This window comes from Arvicanthis niloticus, chromosome X, assembly GCF_011762505.2.
Source record: "Arvicanthis niloticus isolate mArvNil1 chromosome X, mArvNil1.pat.X, whole genome shotgun sequence".
Lineage (NCBI taxonomy): Eukaryota > Metazoa > Chordata > Mammalia > Rodentia > Muridae > Arvicanthis > Arvicanthis niloticus.
Genome location: NC_047679.1, coordinates 94309206 through 94329387, shown reverse-complemented (window position 1 = coordinate 94329387; position 20182 = coordinate 94309206).

The following is a 20182-nucleotide window of genomic DNA, read 5'->3' as shown; positions in this document are numbered from 1 at the left end:
TAATTACCAGAGATCTATAGGATAACTGAAAATCAATTATGATTATACTTGCAGCCTTGTTCATTTTGACCAGAATTGCTTTGGCTATTTTGAATCTTTCACATTTTATATGAATTTTGAAAATAGAGTTTTTAATCCTGTAAAGAATATAATTGAAATTTTGAATAGTATTGCGTGGATTTTGTAGATTGTGTCTGTTAATGTATCCATTTTCATGACACTGTTGATCAAAGGATACAAGTCTGGTTTTTTTGGTAGTCTCTTCAATTTGGGGGGGGTTAATAGTCATAGTAAAGATCTTTTACATTATCAGTTCACTTTATTCCTAGGTACCTTTTAAGGTTTATTTATTTTATGTGTATGAGTGTATTGTTTGTACCATGTGCATGCCTGGTACCCATGAATGCCAGAAGTTGATGATACTTCCATTGTAACTGGAATTACAGATGGTTGAGAGCCAGCACACAGGTCTTCTGGAAGAGTAGCCAGTGCTCTTAACTACTGAGCCACTTTTCTAGCCCCCTAGATTTTTTTAAGTATTCATATATGATATTTGTTGGTAGTACAACAGAAAGACCTTTGTGCCCACAAATTTCTAGAGACAGGAATGCTAAGCATGCAGAAGATATAAGAAAAAAAAGCACACCCTCAACCCTAACAACTGCATTTCTTCTAGAAATGGAGGAGGAATTGGTAGGGTAAGGGGAGAAGGGAGATGGGGGTAGGAACCGGAGAGAAATCTGCAGTACAGTGTAGATAGAAAACATAAACAAAAAAACCAAACAACAATAAATAAAACCCTGTTCTTCCTCCCTGAAATGTAGAAATTGAAAGTGATCAATAGCCTGGAGATCTGTGTTATGGGCAAGTCTGTATCAGCTCCTACATTCAGGACCAGAGATTCCTAATAATCTAAATGACTCTGATATTTTCTATAGAGACAGAGGTTCAACTATAGGCAGAGGCACAAGTAGTAACAGAGGTGGCAAACAACCCAAATGACCTCTGTAATGTCTTCATGATGTAGTCAAGGCCAGACCCCTCCTTAGACCCTAAAGCTAGCAAAGGTAGACTATCTCTAGAACCCATTCTGTTGGAAGAAATGACATGTACTATGAGTTGACTTCCCATGTGACTATGCTTTCTTGTGCTCAGGGATTTGTATTGCACCAGAAATACTTCAAAATTTTAGTGTTTTGAAATATGTTGGGAATAAACCACCTGAGAGCAGACTCTTTAGAATCCAGGTTGATGAAGTCCATCTGAACTGAGTTTCATTGCCACCTCTTTACAGTTCAATTGCCTGCCTGACACCTGCAGAGTTGCCCTCAGATCTTGTTTTCCTGATTTATTTTTCAATGTGCTCATTATCAGTACAGATTTTTGTATGTTGACTTCTTTCTGCTTTTTGTTCAACATGCTCACCAATTCCATGAATTTCATGCTACGGTCTTTAAATACTTTTATGTATAGGAACATACCTTTTTAATGTCTTAATGAGTTTCATTTGTTTTTAAATATTTTTTGTCCTTGTTCACCAAAGAAATTGGCTTATCATTTTCTTGTTTATTGTGTCCTTACCTCCTTTTGGTCTGAGGGTGATTCTGGTTCTAAAGCACTAATTGAATAGCTTTATTTACCTTTCTATTTTATGGAATTGCTTTAAGAAAATTCTCATTTCTTCTTCTTTAAAAGTCTGGTAGAGTTGAGTAGTGACTCCATCTATGTATGGATTACTTTGGGCAGAAGTTTTTATTATCACTTCAGCCTTACTGTCCTGTATTAGTTTATGTTCTTCATTTTCTCTTGTTTTAATTTTGGTATGTCAAACAACACACACACATACATATAAATGTATATATTTTTATATATGTAGACCACATATGTATGGGTACAACTTGATATTCCTTTTAGATTTTCCAACTAAATGAATGTCTTCAAAATATAACCTAACAATTCCCCTAGTTGCATTGCTATCTCTAAGAAACTTTCACTTTTCATGTCAAATTTGAAAAATTGGACCTTTCATCTCTGTTAGTTAGTTATCTGAACATTTTTTGAATCCTGTTAATTTTTCCCAAGAATCACATTTTTGATTAATTTTTTTGTAGTGTTGCTATTGGTTCTAACGTCTTCTTATTTGTCCTTACCTTTCTTATCTCTATGTGCTGATTTTCAGCTTGATTTGTTCATGTTTACCTAAGACTTTGACTTAAATCAAGGTAATTATTTGGAATCTTTCTGATTTTAAATGAATTTTTGTGTGAACATATTTGTGTGTGTGTATGTATGTATGTGTGTGTTTGTGTGTGTGTGTAGCATAGGGTATATGTGACAATGCATGCATGTGTAGGTCAGAGTATAAAATATATAATTTGATGCCTTCCTAGATGCAGAGTCTTAGTTGGCTCTGGTGTTATTATGGTGGCTTTAGTTTCATATGTGATTTGATGATTTTTTTCTTATAGGCTTTGATATTCTTTAGTTTTGAAACAAATTTGTCTCAACTGTTTAGGTATGGAAAATTTTGTTTCTGTTCATGTCTGACATTCTAAATGACCAGTGTTTAAAACCTCATCTCCCTTCTTAGATTTGCAAGACTGTTAAGATTTTACTAGATAAAGTTTTAATTCCTTTCATTCATATTCTATGTTTATAAGGATCATTAGGTTTTATTGATTTTTTTACAGTTCTGGAGATAGTACTCAAGGCCTCTTCCAAGTTAGCCAAGCACTCTACCACAGAACCATATCCTCATCTCCATTATCTGAATTTTAGTGGTTTTACTGAGGTATAAGGGACATAGTACAACTATAGGCGATGTAGTTACATATTTTTATATGACCTATTAAAATGCCTACACACACATCACCACAACCAAGAGAATCCCATAATCATTCACTGTATTCTTTTTTACTTTTGTGCTCCCTTCCCTTCTACCATTCTTAAACCTCTTTCCCTATCATGGCAATCTTTTTTTGTTTTTCAAATTATTTTCTGTTGTATGGGTTTTGTATAATAAAATAGAACAGTGCAGCCTTGTGGTTAGCTTTTCTCTTTCAGCATATTTGTCTTAAAATTTATCCATGTCATACCTATCCATAGATCATTTATGGGTTTTTTGCTACATGTGCATTTTATTGTATTACTATACTATGGATTGTCATTTTTCTATTGATACACATATTGGTAATTTATAGCTTATGAAAATTTTGAATGAAACTTCTTTGAATATTCATTGAAGCTATATTGTGAGGAAATAGGCATTTCTTTCTCTCGGGTAAATACTTGGGAATGGAGTAATTGAATTACAAGGTAGACGTGTTTCACTTCCAAAACCTGCCAAACTGTTTTCTAAAGTTATAGATTTTCTTTAACAAATTTATCTAGGCAATTAAAAATGTAGGAGCCACCAGGTATATGCGGCAGCTCTCTTTGAAATGGACTAAGCAACATCTCCAGTTTGTGAAAGGACCTCTCATGTTAGCTTTTGGGGATTACTGCTGTATTACCCTGCTGGATTAACATTCAGAGGAAAAGCAGATTCCTCAGACCACAGGGGAGGGAACCCATCTGAAGGTGAGAAAGGCCTTGAGCAAGTAGACACAGTCCTCAGGATGGACCAATCCTTGCCACTTACAGACAAGGGAGGTCCTTGCTACCTCATTCCCCAAAGACCAATCAGTTTAAAAGTCACGCTGTTCCACCAATCATATTGTGCCTAGTAACTGTTTCCCTAGTCTACCCCCTAAGCTGTGTAAAAACTGCCCATAACCTCAACTCGGGGTTCTTCTTGCCTTCATGCAAGAAAACCCCAGTACACTGGATTATTATTATTATTAAACCTCATGTTATTGTAGAAAAAAAGTTATAGATTTTCACATTCCAGCTACTCCTGTATGGAAATTCTTCACATCCTCTGGAAAACTCAGTATGGACAGAATTTTACATTTTAACTATTCTAACAGATGTCATGTGCCATATCATTGTAGCTTTAAATTACATTTTCCCAGTGACTGATTTTGTCTGTTATTAAGGTGATTGGCCAACTGTACAGATTCTTTAGTGACCTATTTTATTATTTTTAATTAAACCAATATTAATATTGCTTGTTCATGCTAAATCAATTTGGTATATATTTTTAGGATTTTGTAACTTTTATAAAATAAAAAGCAACTACATTAGTATAAAATCAAGTCCAGAACCTATTATGGCAAATATTCTTAAGTGGATTAAAAACTCAATTTCCTTGAATATGGTCACTATATTTTATACCTATGCATTAATTTCTCATGACAGTGTCATCTGTAAAGATTTATTTACATAGGATATTTGGCCATACATTAATGGACATGTCAAATTTCTTTTTAAATCCTTTGGATTTTTTTAAAGTGGATTGTTTGTTTCCTACTTACTGAGTTATATTTAGCATTACATATTCTGAAAAAAGGTCTCCCATAAGTTATATGGTTTGTAAATTTTTTCCTAAGCTGCAGCCAGTGTTTTTATTTTCTTGGAAGTTTTGCAGAACTGAGATTTTTTTCAAAGCCCAACATGTCAGCTTATTTATTATGGATTATGCCATTGGATCTATATCTAAAAGTTTTTACCTTAATCCAAAGGCTCAAAAATTCTCCCTTTGGCATTGTCTTCTGGAAGTTTTATAGTTTTGAATTTTAAATAGAACATTTTGAGTTACTTTTATTAAACAATAATAATATAAATATATAGAAATAATTAACAATTAAAATACTACCACATTTCCAAATACTTAGCTTAGACACACATGTTTGCAACATAGCCTGCAAATATTATACTAATTCATTTTTACTATAGTTTTTCTTTTGAAAATTCCACTAAATTTTCTCCATAAACAGCTGTGACATCTGTGAACAAACTTCTTTTTAAATTTGATGCTTTTTATTCTTGCCTAACTATACTGCCAAGGACTGCTGGTGCAATGTTAAATAGAAGTGAGAGTGAATATGAGCATGGTGGTCCATTACAGAGGGAGCAGCAGAGGAATTGTGAATTTGAAGCTAGGATGAGCTGCTTCTTTCAGTTCACTGGACACACAGCCCTGTCCTAGCCTGCAGCTCAAAAGAGCTTGTAAGAGATAGATTTGCTGCTTGCCTCAAGTCTACTGCGCTGCCTTTAGAAGCAAAGGACATCATGTATCTATCTATCTCTGGACCAATAAAACTAGTTTCATCTTGCCATTGAGTAACCAGATCTCAGTTGCAGAGGTATTTCAAGGTCTGCTATGGAAATATGGTCAGATGTTCTGCATGTTGAGTTGTGGACATGCACAACTGCAAGGTAGAAAACTACTTCAGTATCTGTTACTTAAGAAAATCACTTCTGGAAATCCACAATAAATTTGAGTTATAGACCATTTCAGAGTCCACAGCTGAGACAGAGATTTACATGCTTGTTACCAGATGGAAAAGTAGTTCTTCTCCTCCTGGGTCCATTAGTGGAAGGTTTTGACAGAGAAGTAAGAATATATTGGGTTATAGCCAGTTACTTAGGGGGTTGAAACCTTGAGAGTTTAGCATCAGGACTGCTGTGAGAGTGTGCCACTTGATGTGGTTGTGCCTTCTCAAAATGGCTTTCCTGAATTTTGGGTTCCATTAGTATTTCACCATGTTCCACCTAAAACAGCAAGTGACCATGGGTGCTGTTTTTTTTTAAGACCCCTAAAAAATTGTTGGTATTGAGAGGATAAAAATATAAATACCACATATTGTGTTGTTCTAGTGTCATCTCTCATTATCAGGTTTTCATTAGGTGTAGTTATGGCTAAATATTTGGTTTGGTTTGGTTTGGTTTGGTTTGGTTTGGTTTGGTTTGGTTTGGTTTGGTTTGGTTTGGTTTGGTTTGGGGTTTTTAAAGATAGGGTTTTTCTGTGTAGCCTTGGCTGTCCTAGAACTCACTCTATAGACCAGGCTGGCCTCTGATTCACAGAGATCCACTCCGTCTCCTCTTCTGCCTCCATCTCCGCCTCTGCCTCTGCTTCTGCCTCCTCTGCCTCCTCTGCCCCCTCTGCCTCCTCTGCCTCTGCCTCCCTAGTGTTGGAATTAAAGGTGTGTGCCACCATCACTGACTGGTAATTGAAATGTTTTATATTGCCATTTCTAAGTTTGATAAAGCTTTGTTTTATTCCTGTGCCTGTTCCTTTAGAGATTTTTTTAATTACTATGAATAAGTGCTATATTTTGTTAAGCTATTCATATATGTACATTGAAATGACCTAATGGTTTGCCATTTTTAGTTTATACATGTGGTGTATTCAATTGATTTCTCACATACTCTCTTAACTATACATTCCTGAAACAGATTCTATGTTATCATCATCTATTATCTTTTTTATATGTGGCTGGATCCAGTTTAACATCATTGTGTTTAGCATTACCATTGATTATGTAAGCTGTCCTTCAGTATAATTTTTTTTCTTTCAAAGTCAGTATCTAAAGTAATTGACTTCATTATAGCATTTTTATACATATACATCATTATACTTTGTTATTTGTCCCCCTCCTTCATTGTGATCAGACTTTATTATGCTGTGTGCTGTGTTGGTTTTGTCTAATTCATTGTATTTGGCTAAATAAAAAGAAAGTATTAATTTTCAGTGTTCTGGAAGACTGTCTGTGTGCATAATTCATTTTATTTCTTTTGTGAATGCTGAACCCTTCTTGGTGTTGAAATTTCTGTGTGAAAACAAAGTTCAAATTTAAGTTCAATAACTTTATACAAATAGGAATGTTCATAGGTTGTCTTTTTCTTTCAGTGAACTTAAGTAACTCATTGCTATAAGGAATGTGCCCATTTCAACTAAGTAATTGAATTCTTATGAATAAATTTGTTCATAATATTTACTTATTGATAATTGTAAAAGAATACTTTTCATTTTCTTCCTGCTAGGAGCTGATAACTATGATTAATCATATCAAAGGGTTTAGTTTCTACTATTTTTCTGACATTGGTTTTATTGAATCCTCCTTTGAGGATTCTACTGGCTTTTTACTTTGTTCGTAATTTGTTCTCTCTTTAATGATGATTTTAGTATAGAAAATTGGTCCAGTGGTTTCTTATTTTTTTCTGTCTAATGTTCTCCCAACTGAGATATTTTGGCTTGATTTTTTTATTTCTTAGTGGAGACATGGATTGCTGTACACCTCTTGGTATTACTAACTTGGTGGACTTCCACAAAGTTTCTATGTTATTTAAGTTCTATCATCACTATAGAGAAATTTGATTATAATGTATAAATTTCTTAATATGTCTTAGTTATCAGTTTTCCTGAGATTAAGGCTATCACTTTCACAAAGCCTGAGAAAATTGGTGACCACTTTTATCTTCAAACATATTTTTTCAAGTTTTGGAAATTGAAAATAGGTTTTTTCATACAATGTATCCAGACTATAGTTTTTCCTCCTACAGCTCCCACATAATTCTACACTCCTTTTCTTCAAACATATTTTTAATACTACTGCTTTTAATGAGTTTAATGATGCAGATGCTAAGTAACTTGAAATAGCCCTATATTTTATGCTGCCTTTAAAAAATTATTTTCTCTTGGTGTTTAAAATTGTATGTTTTTTTAAATTATTGTTTCTGTGTTATGTAAACTTGAATACTGTGCTGTTAAATTTATTATTTATTATCAATCCTTTTAAGTACTTTTTCACATGAGATATATTTTAGTTTTTATTGCCATTTGTATGAGTCTCAAATGTAGCATATCGTATACAGTTTCAATTCCAATGACTAATGTTTTATACATTTGTGTCAGTCTAGGTCAGTCTTTTTATAAACACATATAATTTATTTGCATATTTTGTCATCTTTGCAATCAGACACTGGGATTTTTGTTCTGTTGGTTGTCTGTTTTGTTGGCAGCCTGGGTAAATATTCTTAATTTTTTGTGGGATACAATTAAAATACATAAAACAGGTTTTGATTTGTTGGACAGGACCATAGCATTGCTCATGCTGGACATGATTATTTCCCTGTAGTTTACAAGATCTTCTGGAAGACTTTAAACATTGCCACTTGATTCTTGCTGTTTCAGTCTAACTGAAGGAATTAAGCACTGTTGTGAATATAGTTTGCACAGTGACCAACCTTTTCTGGTGTTTTCGGATATTTTTGTCTTGGTTTAAGTGGTTTCCATATATATACATGATAATTAGCTTTCGGCCAAGTACTATAGATCACCAGTGTTCTCATACAGGGTTGCTATCAGCTCTGAATTCTAATTAACTTCTTGTTTCTGGATTTTCAGCTTCCTTGGAATTTCTGAGGGCATTCTACCTTTATAATGAAGAATAGCATAGGAGTCCAGAAGGACTTTCTAGGATCACTGTCCTCCCTTACTTGATAAAGGGTGACTTGAAATGGCCGACAAGCACCTAAAGAAATGTTCAATATCCTTAGTCATCAGTAAAATGCAAATCAAAACAACCCCGATTCCACCTCATACCAGTCAAAATGGCTAAGATCAAAAAGTCAAGTGATAGTAAATGCTGGCGAGGATATGGAGAAAGAGGAACACTCCTCCATTATTGGTGAGATTGCAAGCTGGTGCAGCCACTCTGGCGGTTCCTGAGGACACAACTGTACCACTCCTGGGCATATACCCAGAAGATGCTCTAACATAAAACAAGGACACATGCTCCACTATGTTCATAGCAGCCTTATTTATAATAGCCAGAAGCTGGAAAAAACCCAGATGTCCTTCAACAGAGGAATGGATAGAGAAAATGTGGTACATTTACACAATGGTATATTACTCAACTATTAAAAACAATAAATTCTAGAAATCTTAGGTAAATGGATGGAACTAAAAAATTACATCCTGAGTGAGGTAACCCAATCACAAAAGAACACACATGGTATGCACTCACTTATAATGGATATTAGCCCCAAAGCTCAAAATATCTAAGGTAAAACTCACAGACCACATGAAGCTCATGAGCAAGGAAGACCAAAGTGTGGGTGCTTTGGCCCTTCTTAGAAGGGGTAACAAAATACTCATGGGAGCAAATATGGAGACAAAGTGTGGGACAGAAACTGAAGAAGTGGCCATCCAGATACTGTTGAACCTGGGTATCCATTCCTTGTGCATTCACCAAAGGTAGACACTGATGTGGATGGCAGGAAGTGCATGCTGACAGGATCCTGATGTAGCTGTCTTCTTAGAGGTCTGCCAGAGCCTGAAATATACAGAGGTGGAAGCTCACAGCTAACCATTGAGCTGATCATGGGGTTCCCAATGGAGGAGTAAGAATGAAGACTGGAGGAGTTGAAAGGGCTTGTGGCCCCATTGAGGAGTGCAACAATACCAACCAACCAGAGCTCCCAGAGTCTAAATCACCAGCCTGGGAGCACATAGGGAGGGGCCCATGGCTCCAGGTATATATGTAGGGGAGGATGGCAGTGTCAGGCATAGGTGGGTGAGGAAGTCCTTGGTCCAGTGAAGGCTGGACGCCCCAGTGTGGGGGAAACCGTCAGTAGGGAGGTAAGAGTGAGAGGGTGGATGTGGGCATATCTTCATAGAAGCAGAAGGAGGGGGATGGTATAGGGGGTTCCTGAGTGGGTGGGGGAAAGGGGATTATATCTGAAATGTAAATAGAATATCCAATAAAATATTTAAAAGAAGAAATAATTCTTTTATAGTTTTTCTTGAGGTTTTTTTTTTTTTTGGTTGTTATTTTAGGAATTGAATGCAACCCCTGTCATCCTACAATATTCAGATGCTGAATTCTTCATTATTTAAAACTAACATAATTTTATTAACAAATTAATAAACACAGCAATTTAGAATTTTAACCTTAAAGCCATCAGAAAAATATGAGATAATTCCAACAACAATGCTAGATATGAAGTCTGGACAGTATAAAAAAATTTAAAAGCATGAATTGTGGCATCCCCAGCATATTTGGATAACCTTAATTGCCACAGTATAAGGGTACACTATTTACCTTATAATAACATGTGAATGTGAGTCCTTAGCTGCATGCTAGATCCCAATGTTGATAGAAAGGATTTAGCTATGTATACCTACTTTCTTTTCCTTGAGAGGAAGAAATTGTAGAAAGAGATTCCACATAGAAACATGTGGAATTGAGTATAAGTAATCTTTCTAAACTGATCAATTCTTGAAATTAACACAGAATGAAATGGCCCGATTATTGTTCAAATTGAATGACTGGAATAATTTTCTAAGGTTCAGAAAGAACTGACTAAAATATTTTAAAAATATACATTCATAAGCTAGACTATTTTTAAAACTGAACATAAGATATATATATGTGTGTGTGTGTGTGTGTGTGTGTGTGTGTGTATGTATGTATATATGTGTGTGTGTATTCTTTTTAAATTACTTTTAGTTTTTTACAGTCCAGTCATTATCCCCCTCCCAATCTGACAGTTTCTCATCCCATTTCTCCTCCCCCTGTCTCCAAGAGGATGTCCCCATCCCAACTCTACTCCATGCCCTGCCAACCCTCCCCACTCCCTTGGGCCTCAAGTCTCTCCAGGGGTAGGCACATGTTCTCTCATCGAGGCCATAATGAGACATTAATTGTAATATCACAGCACCCAATTAAGGTCTTTTGTATGGATGAGATTCCATGTCAAATAATTTAAATTCTCACAAATAAAAATATGAAAAATAAACTTTTGAAAGGGCTTGAGGTCATAGTTCACTGACAGAGAACTAGAGGACCCGCAACCTCAGTTTGGTCGTGCACACACACACACACAAACACCTTTAACAAGGCATGATGGTTCATACCTGTAATCTCAATATTTATAAGGATAAACATCATGGAGATTCAGGCCAGCCTGGACTATATAGAGAGGATGTATCTACTGTATCTACTGAGGGGACATACCAAGACTTTATTTAAAAAAGAAAAAGACAAAAAGGAAAGGAAAAAATAAGAGTTAAGGTTTTAAAAATGAGAAAGGTAGTGTTTCTGTGATTTAAAAAAAAAATACCTGTAATGTTTTATATATGCTTGTCCCAGGGAGTGGCACTACTAGGAAATGTGGCCTTGTTGGAGTAGGTATGTCACTGTGGGTGTGGGCTATAGGACCCTAGACCTACCTGCCAGGAAGCCAGTCTGCTCCCAGCAGCCTTCAGATGAAGATGTAGAACTTTCAGCTCTGCCTGCATCATGCTAGATGCTGCCATGTTCCCACCTTGATGATAACGGACTGAGCCTTTGAACCTGTAAGCCAGCCCTGATTAAATGTTGTCCTTATATGAGTTGCCTTGGTCATGGTGTCTCTTCACAGCAATAAAACCCTAAGATAATACCTTTCCTCATTTTTGGATCAGGAGATTCTCTATGTAGCCCATCCTAGCCTCATATATTTGATCCTTCTGCCACTGTATTATACCACATCCAGCAATATGAATCACTGGGTACAGATGCTTGCCACATAAAACTGCCAATCTGAGTTTGACCCCTGGATCCCATGTAAAGGTAGAAAAATATAATAAATCTTGAAAGTTGTCTTCTAACCTCCACATGCATACCTTGACACGTGTGCCCCATGCTACACACATACATTCACACACATACACACACACACACACAGAGAGAGAGAGAGAGAGAGAGACACAGAGAGAGAGAGAGACACACAGGAGAATGAGAATGAAGGGAGAGGGAGAGAGAGAATTTTAACTAAATCATAAATAGTATTTTTTTACTAAGATTTTTGACTGGCAATCGGTTTCTAAGGAAACATTTTGTGTACTGAAGCATGTAATAAAGTGTCAAGAAACAAACTGAATTAGTAAGTAACCTTTACAAAATTTAATGGAAATTTATTTGATAGTTTTCATTTAAAAAACTGCCATTTCATAGCATTTTGGTCTTGGGTTAAACTCAATTCATATATAAGCAGAAATATTAAATAAAAATTGTAATTTTTAGAGTCTATAAATATATTGTGTCAATGGCTTAGTGTCTAGGATTGTCTTGATATTTCTTCAGTTGGGTAAGAATGGCAATACTTTCATATTATTGTATAGAATTAATAGGTCAATGGTAATAAAAGTTATTATTCACTAAAAAATAAGATCAACTTTGTTTTCATTTTTATAACTAAGCTACCATTACAGGTCTTTAGAAACATTGAGTCTGAAAAAAAAAAAAAGGAAACATTGAGTCTGGATTCCACTTTTCAGATCAACATCAATTTCTCTACTTGAGCCCACTGCCTATAATTATGTCAGTTAGTATCAGTTGATATCATTCCTACTGTGAATTACATTTGCAATAAGTAAATTGCAGTTGGTATCTCAAAGATTCTATTCTACTTAAATACAGAAACAACAAAAAATATGAAATTATCCTTTTATCCTTGACTTTCTGAGTCTCAAAAGGGAGTGGTAAGTACTAGAGAGTTTGTAGGGAAAATAGCTTTAGTGAACAAATAGAAATTATAACACAACAGAGAATAGAAGGACTTTTCTCTGGCAACAAAGAGGCACTGGTGTAAGAAAAGAACAAGTCTGGCATGGATTTTATCAGGAGGAATTGGATAAAATAGGAATGGGTGTGGAGTCAAATAGTGACATGGAAGTACTAAAGACTGAAAATAATAAATAAATTTATTCAAGATTAAAATAATGTATCATTTTTGAAATCTATGCACAATAATATGCTAAAATTTGCACTTTAAAAATTAAAAGGTTATGCGAGCAAAAACATAGGAAGGTTAAAGGGGGAATGCTGTAGTAACTTAGTGTTGAAATACAGCAGAGAAAGCACAGGGAATTTCATACAGAATATTTTAGGAGAGATCATTCTGAAACAGAGAGATGACATGACACAAACAAACTACAATATGGATATGAAAACAGCTAACAAGTTGAATCTGGACAGCATGGGTTGTACCTATCATTAGAATATACATCCATATAAAAATATTGCCTCTGTAGATCAAAAATTATGTCTGAAAATAAGACATAATCTACTTTTGTTCCTGAGTATATAAAATTAGATATCAACAAAAGTAGCACAGCCAACCTCTATACATTTAGAAAAGAATAGCAAATAGACTTCTAAAAAAATTCTGAGTTGAAGAACCAAATATTGTAGCAATGGGGGAGGCTCCTAGGAGTCAATGCAGGTGACTGTAGCTGAGACAATTAGCAATGAGGATATAGAACATGAAGAGGCCACCTCCTGTAGCCAGGCAAGACCCACAGTGAAGGAATACTCTGACCCAAAATTTATCCTGTCTACAAGAAATACAGGGACAAAGATAGAGCAGAGGCTGAAAAAAAAAAGCCAACTCATAATGTGCCCTATTTGAGACCTGTCCAATGGGGAAGCAGCAATCCCTGACACCATTAATGATGCTCTGTTTTGCTTGCAGACTGTCATCTGAAAGGCTCCATCAAGCAGATGACTGAAACAGATACAGATATCCACACTTAACTGTTGGACAGAGCTGGGGGACTCTTATAGGTAGAGGTGGGGGAAGAATTGAAGGCCCTGAAAGGGATAGGAACTCCACAAGAAGACCAAAAGAGTCAACTAACATGGACCCTTAAGGGCTCTCAGAGACTAAGTCACCAACCAAAGAGCATACATAGGTTGGATGGAGGCCCCTAACACATATGTATCAGGTGTACAACTTAATCTCCATGTGAGTCCCCTAACAGCTGAAACTGGGGCTGTCCCCAAAGGTGTTGTCTGTCTTTGGAATCCTTTCCACAACTGGATTACTCGTCTGGCCTCAGTGGGAGGGGATGAGCCTGATCTTGCAATGACTTGATGTGCCAGGGTGGTGGGATACCCAGGGGGTACCCTCAACCTCTCGGAGGAGAAGAATACGGGAGATGAGGGGAAGGGATTCAAGGATCAGGAGAGGGCAGTGATTGGAATGTAAAATCAATCAAATAATAAATAAATGGAGGGGAAAAAGTACAAAGAAGCCAAACTAAAGAACTGAAAAGGGAATGTGAGCACGTACACACACACACACACACACACACACACACACACACACACACACATTTTGGTGAAAATTCCAGACTTTTGGAAAGAATGGCAGTGGAAGTACTAGCTGAAATGGTGACAAAAAAAAACAAAGTGCCAGGGCTGGAAAGATGGCTCTGTTCTTTCAGGGGATCAGGGTGCAGTTCCCAGAACCCACATTTAGAAGTGGCTCACAAGCACTTCTAAATCTTGTTCCAGTGAATTTTGGCCTTCATGTGCTCCTGTAGACACATGGTTTGGATATATAGACTTTGAATATTAATGAAGTGCATATTATACATAGATGCTTTAAGACTTATTTTATTATTTATATGTGTGCATAAAATAAATATTTTAAAAAACAACAGGAAAAGTCATAGAACTTTTCATTCTTTTAGTGATAAACAATTTTCTACTTACAACATAACTCAGATTCATAATACAGACTTTAGGAAAATGGAAAAATATAAGATGAACAAAGTTATGTCATTTAAAATCTTACTTCAAAATGCTTTTGATTCTCTTAAAACGCTCACCATAACAACCGGCTCTCCAATTGTCTGTTTTCTGCAACATTGTGTGTGGGCAGCTGGCAACAGCTTAGGAGTTGTTATTAAGCAAGCAGGGAACATAGCCTGTGTTCTTAAAAACATTGCCATTAAAGGGACAAGACAAGCCCACAAAATTATCAAGAATAATACCAAAGTACACTGTGATTGTAGGCATAAAGGCATACATTATAGCAAATCTCATCTAGAATTAGAGGTTTTAATGTCTGCATGAGCTGGATAATAGAGTCAGTGAGGAATCACATAACATCAGTTTTTTGCTTGGGTCTTTATGGGACTTAGGACGGGTAATGGTCCAAACATAACAATGAAGCGAAGCGTAGGTGGGTATGAGGAAGATAAGATATGCTTTTCCAAAATAGTAAAAGAATTCCTTTCCTTGAACTTTACAAAGGGCAAATTTTTATAATACAGTGACCTGGAAGAAATATGAACTAGAATCTAGGTCAATTTTGTACTAATTTAACATGGGCTTTTATAAAAGTTGCCAAAATGCTGTAATTTAGTTATAACTAGGATTTCTTTTAGCTCTGGTAGTAATAGAAATGTACAGAAAATATGTTCTTGCCATCACTAGTCTCTTGTTTTGTCTCCTTTGGCTTCAATATAAAGTATCAATACAGACTACAGGCTGATTTGGAAAGAGTAGTTATTTAGGCAAAATGTTACTCCTCCAACTGCAATAACATATAGATGACAGAGTATTTAAACCCTCTGAGGCAAGGGTAAAGTCAGAATTGTGTAACAATTAACATAAATGTTATCTCTCGTCCCCTTTAGGCTATTCAACTTGAACCTAGGATGGAAGAACTATCTGAAACACAAATTAATGTAATACAAGACCTTCTCTGAGGTGTATCAAAGGGCACACTAAAGTATTTGTAGCTGAAGATATGTTCAGTGCTCTGTAACTGCCATGTAATTCACAGAATCTACAATTTGCCTCCTGTAGTGAAGTCCTCCTTATTGACTTATACACCTTATACTTATACTTATACACCTGACAAAGGAGACCAAAGTTCAGTGTGACTGTCGGTACCCTCTCATTCTTTCACAAGACATTTTTAAAGAATAATTGTTTTTATGTGCATGTGATTTTTTTCCTGTATGTATGTCTATGCACCATGTGTACACTACCTGAAGAGGCCAGAAGAAAGTATTGGATTCCCTGGAACTGGATTTGTAGATTGTTGTGAGCTGCCATATGGGTGTTGGGACATCTGGAAAAGCAGCCAGTGCTCTTACCTGCTGAGTCATATCCTGTTCCTGACACTCTTAAAATGTTAGTTATGATTGTGCCTTTCTCTTCGTTTTTTTTTTTTCTTTTTTCTTCCTTTTCTTCTTCCTTCCTTACCTTCTGCCCTTCCATCTCTCCAATCGTGCTTCCTTTCCCCCATGTTCCTCAGGATATCTCATTTTGCAATATGTAATGTTATTTCATATTTCTTCTTTAAATCATATACTGGGGTCAAATTGAAGCCCACATCTTCCATTGACAAAGTTTTTAATGGAAATCTACATTCAGGGAGTTTAGTTCTTTCCCATCATCTTGAAGTCAAAGGAAAAGGACCAAAAGGTGTGCTTAGGTTGCATAATAAAAAGAATAATGAAAATTCATGTCAACATGTCAGAGTAAAACTCATGAAAGTGAGACTGGAAAATACATTGTTTATTAATATACTGCTTGAATGGAAATGTGAAATCTGTCAGCTACAGCAGCAGAAAATGAGAATTGTGATTTAGTATGCTGAGTCAATTATTTCTTGCATTTTCTACTTGAGACACAGGAATTTGACTTTTAACAAATATTTCATCCTATTCTATATATTTGAAACCCATCCCTCTTATCAAATTTCAAAAACATTGCTATGCTAGGGTGTTACCAGTTAATATCTTTTGAACTCAAATTTTTATCTTTCTGTGGAGATGCAATCAATATAGATTCGCTTTTCACATTTTGAACTACATAGAGATTGTATACAAATTAATACAATCTTTGTTTTTCAAAAAACAATGACATTCTATGGGACAGAAATATAGGCATTTATTTTCATATTAATCATCACTTGATTTCTATCAAAAGTACTCTAAAATGCAAAGATGGGGGAAACTCACATCCTATCATGTATGATGTCCTGTTATTTTTACCATCATAAATCATTTTCAAGAATTTGGGGCCATAGAGAAGGCTAAAGTGACTAGCAAAAATAACATGAAATGCCCAGAGACAATTTTTTGTTTGTTTGTTTTGTTTTTCGAGACAAGATTTCTCTGTGTAGCCTTGGCTGTCCTGGAACTCACTCGATAGACCAGGCTGGCCTCGAACTCAGAAATCCGCCTGCCTCTGCCTCCCAAGTGCTGGGATTAAAGGCGTGCGCCACCACCGCCCGGCTCCCAGAGACAATTTTAAGGTCATATTCTAATTTCATTTCATCTCATTTAATAATTCTAAACTCAATTGATCATCACTGGAGTCAACTGGGCAAAGAGTGCAGTGCTCGTGAGATAAGGCACTTGGTTGTTTATAACATAAATTCATTTGGCATATTTTGATTATTTTGTATGTATTTGTGGGTCCTTTGTGTGCTGTGGTGGTTTGAATATGCTTGGCCCAGGGAGTGGCACTATTTGGAGGTGTGGTCTTGTTGGAGTAGAAGGTGTGGCCCTGTTGGAATAGGTATACACTATGGATTTGGCCTTTAATATCCTTGACCTAGCTACCTGGAAGTCAGTCTTCTCCTGTTTGCCTTCAGATGAAGATGTAAAACTCTCAGCTCCTCCAGCACCATGCCTGCCTGGACATTACCATGCCTACCTGGATGTTGCCATGCTCCCACCTTGATGATAATGGACTGAACATCTGAACCTATAAGCCAATCTCATTTAAATGCTGTCCTTTATAAGAGTTGTCATGTTCATGGTGTCTGTTCATATCAGTAAAACCCTAACTATAAGACATGTGCTATAAAAAAATCATCTTGCACTGGTAGTTTGGGGTTACAGGTTTCAAGTGAAAAAGCAGAAATAGGAGAGTCTGAGGCCACATTGATCATACTGAGAAGGTGTGATACCTCCTTTAAAGGAGAGGTTAGAACTGCAGTTCTTATTTTGCAGTGGGGTCCTTTGGAGACTACATGGGATGAAATGCAAATATTTGTGGCCTTCTATGACAGACGGGTTACAGTGGGGGACCTGTGCTCATATTAGAAGGCTGTGTCTCTCCCTTGGTAAGTGAAGGAAGATTTCAGGTCCCCTAGTTGGGATATTGTATGTCTGAAGATTCCTTGGATGACAGGGAATGGTGTGGTACTCCATTTTTGAATTGGTAGAGATATGAGTCACCATAAGACAAGAACCAAAGACATAACCCCCCCCCCACTCCATAGCACTAATGGAAGGTTTCTCTTTCTCATGGACAGAAAGAACATGTTTTGAGCCCTCCTTGGTAGAAATAGAGTGGCTGACATTCTCTTGGGCTGATGATGAAGGTCTGACACTCTCATAGTTGTGCCTGTTTTCTATATATTGAATCTTTAAGTTTTTAAACTTATTTTATGTATATGATACCATGGAAGAACAGCAAATTCTCTAAACTGTTGGGCAATTTTTCCATACCATGTACATTTAATATGTATGTCAGTCAATATGTTGTGACTTTGTATACTGTGTGCTCAGAGGCATGCTTTTTAAAAGCACTTTTTAATACAGATTGTCCCAACATTCAGTGATCCCAATCAAAATTACAGTTTCTTTGTAGAATTAATATTTTCAACTCTTATTTTTAATGATGGTTATTAAACGTTTTAAGCTCTCTTGTAACCCACCATCTACCAGAAGTAGTGAAAAACAAAGAATACAGGAGAAGTGGACCTGTTTAGAAAGATTCTTTGAAGCAACTACCATCTGTGTTGTCTGGAAATCGGCAGTTCAGTTCACAGGTTGGCAGGCAGCAGCAGCTCGAAGAGCTCGCAAACACTACATGGCTATAACAGCAGTCTAGTTTGGTAGAGTCAAGTTAGCAACAATGATGATATGACCTAGCAGAGAGAGCCAGGTCTCAGCCTCAGCTCAAGTAAGCAGGAGGGACCCATAAGGACATCAGGAGTTTTTAGTTGTGCCTTCCTCAAGGAAGTAAAGATGAGGTAAGAAGGGAGACCCACAAGCGTTGCACAGCTAGCTGTACCAGCATGTCAAGCTATGTCACTATGTCACTCTCTAGGTCACTCTGTGGCATCCTATTTATACCCTCCAAACATCATGTGCCCTCCACAGATCTTGCCTCAGCATGGGTTTTACCTCAGCATGTGCCTTGCCTCAGCACATGTATCCAATCAGCCTGAGTCCACAGAAGCAGCAAGAAACTACAGTGCACCACCAGAAGTTATTTGGTGCATCTCTCTATGGAGTCCTGACAAATGCAACTCAACAATATTATGTAAGGCAGACCAATACATTGGTATTGTTAGCAAAGAATCCTTCATTATATGTCATTTCACTTGCTTGCTTTAGCAAAACATCCTCTCTCCTGTGTCTGCTTCAGTGAAAAGTTCTGCCTTAGACTTTCACACCTATATCCACTTTAAAGAAATGTTCTTTCACATGTTTGTCCCAGCAAAACAACATCTAAACAACTTCCCAAAGTAAAGTTTTTCTTCAGGTCTTTGTCTTTTCCTTCTTCTCTTTGAACTGCTAAAAAAAACCCCTCAAACATGAAGTTACTATCACTATAATTTATAGTTACTAGAGACAATAATATTTTAAGTCATTCATTAAAGAAATAATTACTAAACCTGGACCCTTACACAAATTTAGTATTAAACTCTTGATCTAATATGTAGCCTTTACTTACAAGGGAGTCATATGCACAGAAATGATTTTTAACCTGTCACTTTTATAAGTACTTCACTGGAGGTTCCAAGACTTAAAGGATGACCTTAGTCAAAATGTCCAAAACAGGGGAGAGGGTATTCAAAGAGTCGACCTCCAGTAGATCTGAGGGACAGGGTTAATAACGCATAGTCAAAATTTCTGACTGAGAACTATTCCTATAGAAAATAACTGCAGTGACAAAAATGAAGAAAAGACTGAAGGAATGGAGGTCCTATGACTGGCGCAACTTGGGATCCATCTCATGGAGAGGGTGCCAAGGCCTGACACTATTACTGATGCTATGATGTGCTTACAGTTGGGAGCCTAGCATGGCTGTCCTCTGAGAGGCCCTAGCAACAGGTGACTGATACAGAATCAGCTAATTCACCCAGACACTTTACCCTACTTGGACCTAAGTAGAGGATCTCTATGGTTGAATTAGGGGAAGGATTGAAGAAGCTGAAGGAGAGAGTGACTCCATAGGAAGACCAGAAGTCACAACTTACCCAGAACCCTGGGAGCTCTCAGAAACTGAGCCACCAACCAGGAGCAAATATAGCAGCGGTCTGCCTGGTCAGGACTCAGTGGAAGATATGCTTAATCCTTGAGAGACTTGAGGCTTCAGAGAAGAGGGAGGCCTGGTGGTTGGGGGTCACCCTCTTTGAGGCAAGGGGGAATAGAAATGGGATGAGGAGCTGTGGGAGGGTGGACAGAGAGGTACAAAGACTGGAATAT